Raw genomic sequence first — 12263 nt, 5'->3', positions numbered from 1 at the left:
GTACTTAACAGAAGTTTATAACGTTGAACCGTGAAAATGAAAAAAAAAATTACCATAAAATTGTTATTTCAACCAGACAGTTTTCTTTTCTGAAGGATAACAGGAGAAAATGCACCATACAATTTATTGTGCAATTTCTCCTGAGTACGCAAATACCTCATATATGGTGGAAATCAACTGTTTGGGCGCACTGCAAAGCTCATAAGGGAAGGAGGACCATTTGACTGCAAAATTGGCACTGGGCTGATGGATGGTCTCGCGTGCACTGAGGAGCTCTGTTCCGACGTGAGGTGTAGTCCCCTTTGTGGACGTCACTTCCGCCGGGGAGACCCGGAAGTGATGGGCGGGCCGCGGACATTGACACCGCGCATGCGGCGCATAATGGCGGTAATTATTGAATTACTTATCACACTATATATACCGGTGATCACTGTACATGACCATATACTGCACCCCGAGGAAGCGACCTAAGCGAAACTCGTCGGGGCTTCCCCCTCTCCATAGGATATCCACTCCAGCACTTGCACTTTAGTATGGGTAAGTTATGATCCTTTGTCTTCTCACAGGGTAGGGGTTTGGAACTGGTCTTGTAGGACTATTTAAATTATGTGACCCTCTGAATACATAGGATTGCCCCCTATACATTATGCTGCGGATGTCCCAGGTTGGGATATCTCTGTTTCCTCTTTATCTCCAATCACTGTTATATTTTATCAAATGTACATGATGTTATAACAGTGCCCTTGTATGTACTTTGTTATGAATAAACTATAATTATTTCTAAAGGTGCACTTTTTATGTGTTTTTCATAATGATTGGCCCTTTAAAACTCATTTTCTGTGCTTAATTGTATGTCCTCATTTTGAGTGGTCGACAATATAATGATATTATTGTCAAACCTCCATCTGTTGCTTGTTTCTATTTTCCACTTCATCGGACATAGTTATCTCTTCCAAGGTAGCAGGGGCCTTGGGTACTGGTATATTTGTGCCATGGGGGATGGGACGAATCGCTAAGTGAACTTTGGGGTATGAAATGGAATGCTTCCATTTTGAATTATACCCTTTCACATCGCATGACCAAAAGTAACAATTGTCACTATAGTTCTTTTGCTCTCGCCATACCATCGGAATCCCATAACGGAATGCTTTTTTCTTACCCTTGAACCAATTTTGGAGGTCCTCAATAAATCATTTGCACACTTTATGAGACGCCCAAGCTTTATCTTGATCTCCAAGCTTTAGTCCGAAATATGCGAAGTATACTTTTTTCACAAAGTCTGTAATATTCAGCTGTTGCTTCAACACTGAATATTCACCACAAATGTAACAGAAACTGTCAGGCGAATTAATGCACTTCCGCTGAGCCATAATGCTAATTTTGGGAAACACGGTTGAATATGAAGAGCTAACACGAACTTAAAATACCGTCACACTAAGCAACATCGCTAACAACATCGCTGCTGAGGCACAACTTGCTAGCGATGTTGCTGTGTGTGACATCCAGCAACAACCTAGCCCCTGCTGTGAGGTCGCTGGTTGTTGCTGAATGTCCTGGGCCATTTTTTAGTTGTTGATCTCCCGCTGTGAAGCGCACATCGCTGTGTGTGACAGCGAGAGAGCAACAACTAAATGTGCAGGCAGCAGGAGCCGGCTTCTGCGGACGCTGGTAACCACGGTAAACAGCGGGTAACCAAGAAGCCCTTTCCTTGGTTACCCGATATTTACTTTCGTTACCAGCATCCGCCGCTCTCACTGTCAGTGCCGGCTCCCTGCTCTCTGCACACGTAGCTGGAGTACACATTGGGTAATTAACCCGATGTGTACTGTTTTTTGGTCGCAGACCTGTGTTACTTTTTGCTATTATGTGTTTTATGGTTATGAGGAGTTCTGCTTTCATCATTATTCCTGATCGTAGGCACGCACCCTTACATGTAATCCCCAGTGTAAGCGTAAGATAAATATGAGCCGCGCCGTACTGCAATCTTTTAGAGGCAGAGTTATAACAAATCAATAGAAGAAGAATTGGCTTTATTTTTTATACCGTTCACCTTGCGGTGTAAGTGATTAGGCACGTTATTTCTCTGGTCAGTTGGATTACAGCGATACCAGGTTTATATAGTTTTTTAGGTTTGGCGACTATCACGCTTAAAACGCTTTTTTTTTTACAAAATAACGGTTTCTTGCATTATCGGATTTTGAAGATTATAGATTGTTTATTTTTCTGCCAACAGTGATGTGAGGGCTTGTTTTTTTGTGGGATGAGTTGCAGTTTTTATTGGCACGATTTTGGGCCACATAATTTTTTATTATATATTATTTATATTCCACTTTGTGAGGTAGAATCAAGAAAAAACAGCAACTCAGGAATAGATTTTTTTTTTACACGGGTCTCCGTGCCATAAAAGTGATAAGACAGTTTACTGTATTCTTCAGGTCGGTATGAATACAATGATTTATGAACACAATGATTTTTGTTGTTTTTTGCTGTGCTTACACCATAAAAACTATTTTATAGGGGGGGAGATTTTGTATTGCTGTATTCTCTGAGCTATAACATTTTATTTTATTTTTTTTTTTTGCTGATGGGGCTGTATCATGGCTTGTTTTGTGTGGGACAAAATATTTTCAGCTGTATTTTTATTTATATATGACCTTTTTGATCGCGTTTTATTACACTTTTTTTGTAAGTTGTATGATCAAAAGACAGTTTTTGCTATGTTTTTTTTACATTTCACTGAAGGGGTTGATTAGTGTGACAGTTTTATAACTTGGGTTGTTAAGGACGTGGCAATACCAAATGTGCAAATGTGTAGTGAGACCCAGGTCCCAGCTGTAACATCAGCCGGTGATCTGACAGTGATCGCGAGGGTACAGCGCAGGAACCCTTGCGATGGCCATGATGTACATATACGTCATTGGTCTGGAACGTATAGGTACATCAAGGGTTGGAAAGGGGTTAAAAAAGCACCAGACTAGTGAACTCTTAATCCTTGGTCTGGGAACTTTCCGCATATACAGTCATGGCCAAAAGTTTTGAGAATGCTACAAATATTAATTTTCACAAAGTCTACTGCTTAAGTTTTTCTAATGGTAATTTGCATATACTCCAGAGTGTCATAAAGAGTTATCAGCTTAACAGCAATTACTTGCAAAGTCAATATTGGCTAAGAAAATGAACTTTAACCCCCAAAATACATTTCAACATCATTGCATTCCTGCCTTAAAAGGAGCAGCTAACATTGTTTTAGTGATTGTTCCATTAACACAGGTGTGGGTGTTGATGAGGACCGGGCTGGCGATCAATCAGTCATGATTAAGTAAGAATGACACCACTGGACACTTTAAAAGGAGGCTGGTGCTTGGTATCATTGTTTCTCTTCAGTTAACCATGGTTATCTCTAAAGAAACACGTGCAGCCATCATTGCTCTGCACAAAAATGGCCTAACAGGGAAGAGTATCGCAGCTACAAAGATTGCACCTCAGTCAACAATCTCTCGCTTCATCAAGAACTTCAAGGAGAGAGCTTCCATTGTTGCCAAAAAGGCTCCAGGGCGCCCAAGAAGGACCAGCAAATGGCAGGACCATATCTTAAAACTGTTTCAGCTGCGGGATTGGACTACCAGCAGTGCCGAGCTAGCTCAGCAATGGCAGCAGGCTGGTGTGAGTGCTTCTGCACGCACTGTGAGGTGGAGACTGCTTGAGCAAGGCCTGGTTTCAAGGAGGGCAGCAAAGAAGCCACTTCTATCCAGAAAAAACATCAGGGACCGACTGATATTCTGCAAAAGGTACAGGGAGTGGACTGCTGAGGACTGGGGTAAAGTCATTTTCTCAGATGAATCCCCTTTTCGATTGTTTGGGACATCTGGAAAACAGCTTATTAGGAGAAGAAGAGGTGAGCGCTACCACCAGTCTTGTCTCTTGCCAACTGTTAAGTATCCTGAAACGATTCATGTGTGGGGTTGCTTCTCAGCCAAGGGAATCGGCTCACTCACAGTCTTGCCTAAAAACACAGCCATGAATAAAGAATGGTACCAGAATGTCATCCAAGAGCAACTTCTCCCAACTGTCCAAGAGCAGTTTGGCGCCCAACAATGCCTTTTCCAGCATGATGGAGCACCTTGCCATAAAGCAAAAGTGATCACTAAATGGCTCATGGAACAAAACATAGAGATTTTGGGTCCATGGCCTGGAAACTCCCCAGATCTTAATCCCATGGAGAACTTGTGGGCAATCATCAAGAGACAGGTTGACAAACAAAAACCAACAAATTCTGGCAAAATGCAAGCATTGCTTATGCAAGAATGGACAGCTATCAGTCAGGATTTGGTCCAGAAGTTGATTGAGAGCATGCCAGGGAGAATTGCAGAGGTCCTGAAGAAGAAGGGTCAACACTGCAAATATTGACTTGCTGCATTAACTCATTCTAACTGTCAATATAACCTTTTGGTACTCATAATATGATTGCAATTATATTTCTGTATGTGATGTAAACATCAGACAAACACAATTAAAAATCAGAGGGCAACAGATCATGTGAAAATATAATTTTGGTGTCATTCTCAAAACTTTTGGCCATGACTGTAGATGCTGTTATAGTATTGGAGAAGGACCCCGTGACAAGTGATGGCAGCGGTGGGATCAACAGAGCGCAACCTAATGGAGATCCACCCACAGAGTGAGTACAAAAACTGGACCGTATCCAGTCTACAGGAGAGAGACAGAGATCTGGGCCTGAACTACCAGGGACTGAGTAAAGAGGCCTTAATTGATCAACTGGTGGGTAGGAGCCAGACCAACTTCTCCCAGATGTCTGACAGACAAGCACTGGGGATGGGGATCACTGCCCCAAAAAGCCAGTGATTGGTGTGGCTCGAAGAAGAGATGGCAGTTCTGGGCCCACGTGTACCTCAGGAGTATAAGGAGGAGGCTACTCGCCGAGCACAGAGGAGACAAGAAGCAATGGAGTCCGGCAGAAGGAGTAATATGAGTTGGAGTGTAAACCCAGCGATCCGGGAGCCTGTACGTATTACCCGAGTGGACTTCAAGCCATTTGATGAGGCTTCTGGAGATGTGAAAGGGTTCTTCAAGGACTTTGAGCAGCACTGTGCTGTGATGGAGGTGCCCCACTCTGTCTGGATGCGTTTGTTAGTGGGACTCCTGAACGAAAACCTGGTGGAGGCTTATCGCACCATTGACTCACAGCAGAACCAGGATTACAACATTGTAAAGCGGACTATCCTGGACTACCATGCTGTCACCCCAGACTCACATACAGCACAGTTCTGAGACCTCCCATGCACCACGGGGGGATCATCTAGGATGTATGCCCATAAGATGTCCCAGGCATGTCGGAGATGGCTGGAAGGGAAAAATGCCTTCACTGTGGAAGACGTTATACAGGTATTTCTTATAGAACAATTTCTTTACAAGTGTTCCTCAGAAATACGGGAATGGGTCAGAGAGCGCACACCACGCACCTTGGATCGAGCTGCAGCCCTGGCTGATGAGGCCCTTACTATCCAACCACAATGGAGGAGACTTCTGAACAATAAGCCACAACCTGCTTCTGTGCCCCGGCTCTCTCCAGTTATAGCTGCCTCTCCATGCAGCTGCAGGCCGATGACAAACACAGCTCACAATCATGGACCCCCAACAGTTCCGACCACACCCTGGGGGAATCACAGATAGGAGATGTTATGGGTGTGGACAACCTGGGCACCTGCAGTCCAGTTGTCTCATAGGGACTCGGAGGGACCCCCACACAGCTCAACCTCATCCAGTGCATTTTGTGCATTCCATCCAGCCTGAGGAAGAGGTACAACTACCTCCATTGGAGTGTACCGCTGACCCTTGCACCATAGATGCCCCTGTTGGAGTATATGGGCTCCGGCCTTTGTCATCAGGTTCTTCTACTGCCTTCTCCAAAATGCACATTGGAAGGAATTCGATGCAGTGCAGAATATTATCGATGTGGGCAGCCTGGGCATTTGCAAAACACTTGTCCTGCTGGTCGATTGAGGAATGATCTTGCACCAAATCGACCTGTTGATTCTCTACAGCCAAATACAATGGGGGAAGAGATCTCACCCCTTCAAGTTGATTTGCCTTATGGTTCAGACACTCATGGTCGGCCACTAGGGGTTGATAGGGTGCGAGCCACAGCCCCGAGTTCCTCTCACCATCAAAGTAAGCACTTACAGGAGGTTGTGATGGATGGACAGAGAGTGATTGGATTTTGTGACTCTGGGGCATCTCTCACAATAGCGGATCCCCGGGTGGTTCGGCCAGAGGCGATACATCATGGACCAGGGTTTGTTATTGAATTGGCTGGAGTACAAAGGAGGAATATGCCAAAGACGACTGTAGATCTGGACTTTGGCTTTGGGGTCAAGCAATGTGTAGTTGGGGAGGTGAATGCCCTGCCTGTAGATATTTTCCTAGGAAATTATGTGGGAGATCTACAATGTCGATTTTTGGGTGCAGGAAACACGGTTTGAGTGAATGAGAACACAAAGGGAAGCTTGTCCTTACAATGTTACTGCTGTACAAGAAACTATCCACAGCTGAGCAACATGGACTTAAGTGAGGTGGCCAGAGGTACACCTCATGGTGTACTCACTTATTAGGAAGGAAGGAGAGGTTATGATGGTGGAATATGGGGGGTTGTGTATCATTTTGTGTAGGTTCGTATTTTAGGCATAGTGCTCTGTCCATTCTGTGTACATTGTCCTGTTAAGTTAAGTTAATCATCCTATGCCAGGCTTTTGTCCCTAAGTCTGGTGGAGAAGGAAGGGCCTGGGATCCACCAAACTCTTTGCTTGCCTGGGAGATCATTAAGTCTGGCTGGGAAGGACAAGAGACAAGCAGGAAGTTACATCCTCTGGAGGAGAAAGTGCAGCTAGAGTCAGCACCCCAAAGAACCATTGAGAAAATCCAATTTCCCTGGAAAAGGACTGCTGGAGGATTATGACTAACCTCCTGGGATATTTATCCCATTACTGGACTACTTTACCCTCTGTGTGGTGTATTATTTGATGGACCTCCTGACTTGCTTGGAATAAAGGATCTTTGGATTGTTCAATTATCTCTCGCTCTGTTGATTGAGTGATATCGGAGAAAGACCCCGTGATAGATGCTATGGGAAACAGTTGCTCACTTTCTCAAACTGGACACCCCACTTGCTATTTCTGCCTGTTGCAGTGCAGTAGATCTCTCCCCCTCTCTGCTGCTCTTGCTTTGCACGGCACCTTCCCAGGTTGGGTTAGTGACTTCATCATTCACTACTTCGTCTTCTACTTCAGCACTCTGGTTCTCTTGACTTGCTGACTTAACATCACTTGTTGGTAACTTTCTCATCTACTGCTAGATACACTAATTGCTGTGCCCCACTGTCATCTTGTTCTGACCGTTGGTGCTCACAATTTGGGCATCACTACACACTATCTCCTCATGTCACTCTTGAAATGTGCAGGAGAGAGGCCAAAATCAATAAATGGAAATGTAAAAAGTTCCTCAGTGTCCTAGTGTGGGATCACTTGTCTCCTGGGACTTGCTATGGTGGGAGGAAGCAGGATCAGGGTGAGGATTATGTGATCCAGACTCTTGGCTAGTGAGACTGGTCTGTGTGGAAGACAGGGTGGTGCTGGCAAACATATTGGGAGGATTATTTGTCATCCAACAGACCACCTGTTGAACTGTTCTGGCTTCAAGAGTGGTGCTCCATGCCTCCCTGCAAAGTGAGAAAGGAAGCTGGGTCTCATGGATGAGCTTAAAGAAGTTGTCCAGTTACCAAAACTGATTTTTTCTTTCTGATAAATCTTGCTAATATGTGCCCCTCAACACATCTATTATGTTTTTTCAGCCAAATTACCTTTTACTGTGCACTAGCAGCACATGCTCATTGCTGGATCCAGCTCTGATGGGGTTAATCTCTCCTCTGACTTCCTGTGTTCAGTTCCTACAAGTCCCAGAATTCTTTGTGGCTCTAGGGCGGTGTCTAGCTTATCTAACACACCCATTGTGTCTAATACACCCACTCTGCTCCCACCCAAACCCTCCTCCCTGCCTCTTCCCAGTGGATGTGCACTGAGAGCAATCACACAGAGACAGCAGCAGCTCTGCACAGCCAGGGGAAGAAAGTGTGTGTGCGCGTATATACAGTGTATGTGTAAGAGTGCGCGTATATACAGTGTGTGTGTATATACAGTGTGTGTGTGTGTGTGTGTGTGCGTATATACAGTGTGTGTGCGTATATACAGTGTGTTTGTGTATATATACAGTGTGAGTGTGTATGTGTGTGTGTGTGTGTATGTCATACTCACCTGTCTGCAGGGTCCCGATGCCATGCCTGCTTCCAGCCCCTGTCTTGGTACCGCCGCTCTGGCTGTGTGCAGTCTCCCCGAGGCACGTACGAAGCTTGCAGGACCTGGCGGTGGATCACCTGATGCAGTCACCTGACGCATCAGCTGATCGATTCTCGTGTTGTCGCCGGCTTTTTCGCGCCTGGCCGGCTATCAGCTGATCCTGCCGTCAGGGACTTCATCAGCTGATTACCGGCAGCTCCTGCAGTGATGGGCCAGGATCAGACTCCGCTGCAGGAGCTGCCGGTAATCAGCACAGACGAGAGTATTTATTTATTTTTTTTTTTTCTACTGATGCATCAGCTGATTGTATAATCGGCTTTTATACAATCAGCTGATGTATGATGTGATTCACGTAGTTTAACCTGACACATCATCTGATCGCTTTCCCTTCCAGCAAACCGGTCAGATGATATTGGATCCGGATTGGACGGCGCGGGACCCTAACCCAGGATTACTGCGGAGGGGGGTTTATTTCAATAAAGATGGAGTCACTAATTGTGTTGTGTTTTATTTCTAATAAAAATATTTTTCTGGTTGTTGTGGGTTTTTTTTTATCATTACTAGAAATTCATGGTGGCCATGTCTAATATTGGCGTGACACCATGAATTTCGGGCTTAGGGCTAGCTGATAATATACAGCTAACCCTAACTCCATTATTACCCAGCTAGCCACCCGGCATCAGGGCAGCTGGAGAAGTTGGATACAGCGCCAGAAGATGGCGCTTCTATGAAAGCGCCATTTTCTGGGGTGGCTGCGGACTGCAATTCGCAGTGGTGGTGCCCAGAAAGCTTGGGCACCCTTCACTGTGGATTACAATCCCCAGCTGCCTAGTTGTACCCGGCTGGACACCAAAATTAGGCGAAGCTTACGTCATTTTTTTTTTTAAATTATTTCATGAAATTCATGAAATAATTAAAAAAAAAAGGGCTTCTCTATATTTTTGGTTCCCAGCCGGGTACAAATAGGCAGCTGGGGGTTGGGGGCAGCAGGTACCTGCCTGCTGTACCCGGCTAGCATACAAAAATATGGCGAAGCCCATGTCATTTTTTTTTCTTTTTGGGTAAAAAACTGCATACAGTCCTGGATGGAGGATGCTGAGCCTTGCAGTTCTGCAGCTGCTGTCTGCTCTCCTCCATACACTAGTGAATGGAGGATGCTGAGCCTTGTAGTTCTGCAGCTGCTGTCTGCTCTCCTGCATACACTAGTGAATGGAGGATGCTGAGTCTTGTAGTTCTGCAGCTGCTGTCTGCTCTCCTGCATACACTAGTGAATGGAGGATGCTGAGCCTTGTAGTTCTGCAGCTGCTGTCTGTTCTCCTGCATACACTAGTGAATGGAGCATGCTGAGCCTTGTAGTTCTGCAGCTGCTGTCTGCTCTCCTGCATACACTAGTGAATGGAGGATGCTGAGCCTTGTAGTTCTGCAGCTGCTGTCTGCTCTCCTGCATACAATGAACATTTTGAATAAGGAAATGACATCAGACCTTTTTTTTTTTTCATCAACAATCTTTAATGGCATTGTGCACTGATTAAAAACGCAGTGAGCAAAAACGCAGCAAAAAACGCACCAAATCGCGGCAAAAACGTGACATGCAGCACCGCAGGTGACAGAGCAGAGCAAGTTGGTGACATGCTCTGCTCTGACACATAGTGTGCTGCATGTCACTGTATCCACTCTGGGACTTGTTGTGCAGGTGACCGGGATGATACATGTCACTAACTTGCTCCACTCTGTGACTTCTGCTGCATTGTTCCAACTGTATACACTCTCACCTGAACAAGTCTCAGAGTGGGGCAGTTAGTGACATGTATCATCCGGTCACCTGCACAACAAGTCCCAGAGTGGTGAAAGATAGTGACATGCAGCACACTATGTGTCAGAGCAGAGCATGTCACTGTCTCCACTCTGGGACTTGTTGTGCAGGTGACCGGATGATACATGTCACTAACTGCCCCACTCTGTGATTTCTGCTGCATAGTACCAACTGTATACACTCTCACCTGCACAACAAGTCCCATAGTGGAGACAGTTAGTGACATGTAGCATCCGGTCACCTGCACAACAAGTACCAGAGTGGAGAAAGATAGTGGCATGCAGCACACTATGTGTCAGAGCAGAGCATGTCACTGTCTCCACTCCGCTGACCTCACAGCCCGTACACACTGCGATGGATGCAGGGGGACAAAGAACAAGTAATCGGCCGACACTGGAGTCATCTGATTACTTGGGATGAATGAGAAGTAAAATGCTCTGGTGCTCGATGGGCGAAGCCCATGCCGATTTTTTTTTTTAAAAAATTCATTAAGAATAAAAAAACAAAAAAATCACATTGTTTGTGGGCTCCCGCTGCATTTTCTATTGCTAAGGGTAACCAAAGCAGCTACTGGCTGCTAGCCCCCCGCTGCTTGGTGTTACTTTCACTGGCAATAGAAATGCAGGGAAGCATTTTTTTTTATAAAGGTTTTTCCCTGAAAACTTTTTTAAGAAAATGACGTGGGCTTCGCCATATTTTTGTATGCTAGCCAGGTACAGCAGGCAGCTACGGGCTGCCCCCAACCCCCAGCTGCCTAGTTGTACCCGGCTGGGAACCAAAAATATAGAGAAGCCCTTTTTTTTCATGAATTTCATGAAATAATTAAAAAAAAAAAAATGATGTGGGCTTCGCCAAATTTTTGAGTCCAGCCAGGTACAACTAGGCAGCTGGGGATTGGAATCCACAGTGCAGGGTGCCCAAACTTTCTGGGCCCCCCACTGCGAATTGCAGTCCACAGCTGCCCCAGAAAATGGCGCTTTCATAGAAGCGCCATCTTCAGGCGCTGTATCCAACTCTTCCAGTGGCCCTGGTGGCAGGTGGCACGCTGGGTAATAAGGGGTTAATACCAGCTATGTTTTACCAGCTGGTATAAAGCCCGAGATTCTTAATGTCAGGCCAAGTTTAACCTGGCCATTAAGAATCTCCAACAAAGGGTTTAAAAAAAAAAGACATCACACAGAGAAAAAGAAATACTTTATTAGAAATAAATACACAGACACAGTAGGGACTCCATGTTTATTACTCCCTCTCACCCCTCCACGATGGAGAGATTTCTGTACTGACCATGCCAGGAGAGAGCGAGGAAAAAGAGTGAGCGGGGGGAGGAAAAGAGAGCGAGCGGGGGGAGGAAAAGACAGCGAGCGGGGGGGAGGAAAAGAGAGCGAGCGGGGGGGGAAAGAGAGCGAGCGGGGGGGAAAGAGAGCGAGCGGGGGGGAAGAGAGCGAGCGGGGGGGAGAAGAGAGCGAGCGCGGGGGGGAGAAGAGAGCGAGCGGGGGGAGAAGAGAGCGAGCGGGGGGGAGAAGAGAACGAGCGGGGGGAGAAGAGAGCGAGCGGGGGGGGAGATGAGAGCGAGCGGGGGAGGAGAGGGGGGGGGAGAGAGAGGGGGGGAGAGAGAGGGGGGAGAGAGAGGGGGGGAGAGAGAGGGGGGAGAAAAGAGAGGGGGAAGAAAAGAGAGGGGGGGAGAAGAGAGGGGGGGGAGAAAAGCGAGAGGGGGGAGAAGAGGGGGGGAGAAGAGAGCGAGGGGGGGAGAAGAGAGCGAGGGGGGGAGAGAGAGGGGGGGAGAAGAGAGAGAGGGGGAGAAGAGAGCGAGGGGGGGAGAGAGAGGGGGGGAGAAGAGAGAGAGGGGGAGAAGAGAGAGAGGGGGAGAAGAGAGAGAGGGGGAGAAGAGAGAGAGGGGGGAGAAGAGAGAGAGGGGAGAAGAGAGAGAGGGGGGAGAAGAGAGAGAGGGGGGGGGAGAGAGAGGGGGGAGGAGAGAGAGGGGGGGAGGAGAGAGAGGGGGGGAGAGACAGGGGGGAGAAGAGAGAGAGGGGAGAAGAGAGAGAGGGGAGAAGAGAGAGAGGAGGGGAGAAGAGAGAGAGGGGGGG

The sequence above is a fragment of the Anomaloglossus baeobatrachus genome, chromosome 3 (assembly GCF_048569485.1).
Source record: "Anomaloglossus baeobatrachus isolate aAnoBae1 chromosome 3, aAnoBae1.hap1, whole genome shotgun sequence".
NCBI classification, from domain to species: Eukaryota; Metazoa; Chordata; class Amphibia; order Anura; family Aromobatidae; genus Anomaloglossus; species Anomaloglossus baeobatrachus.
The sequence above is the reverse complement of the archived record's forward strand: the minus strand, read 5'-3'. Positions refer to the sequence as shown.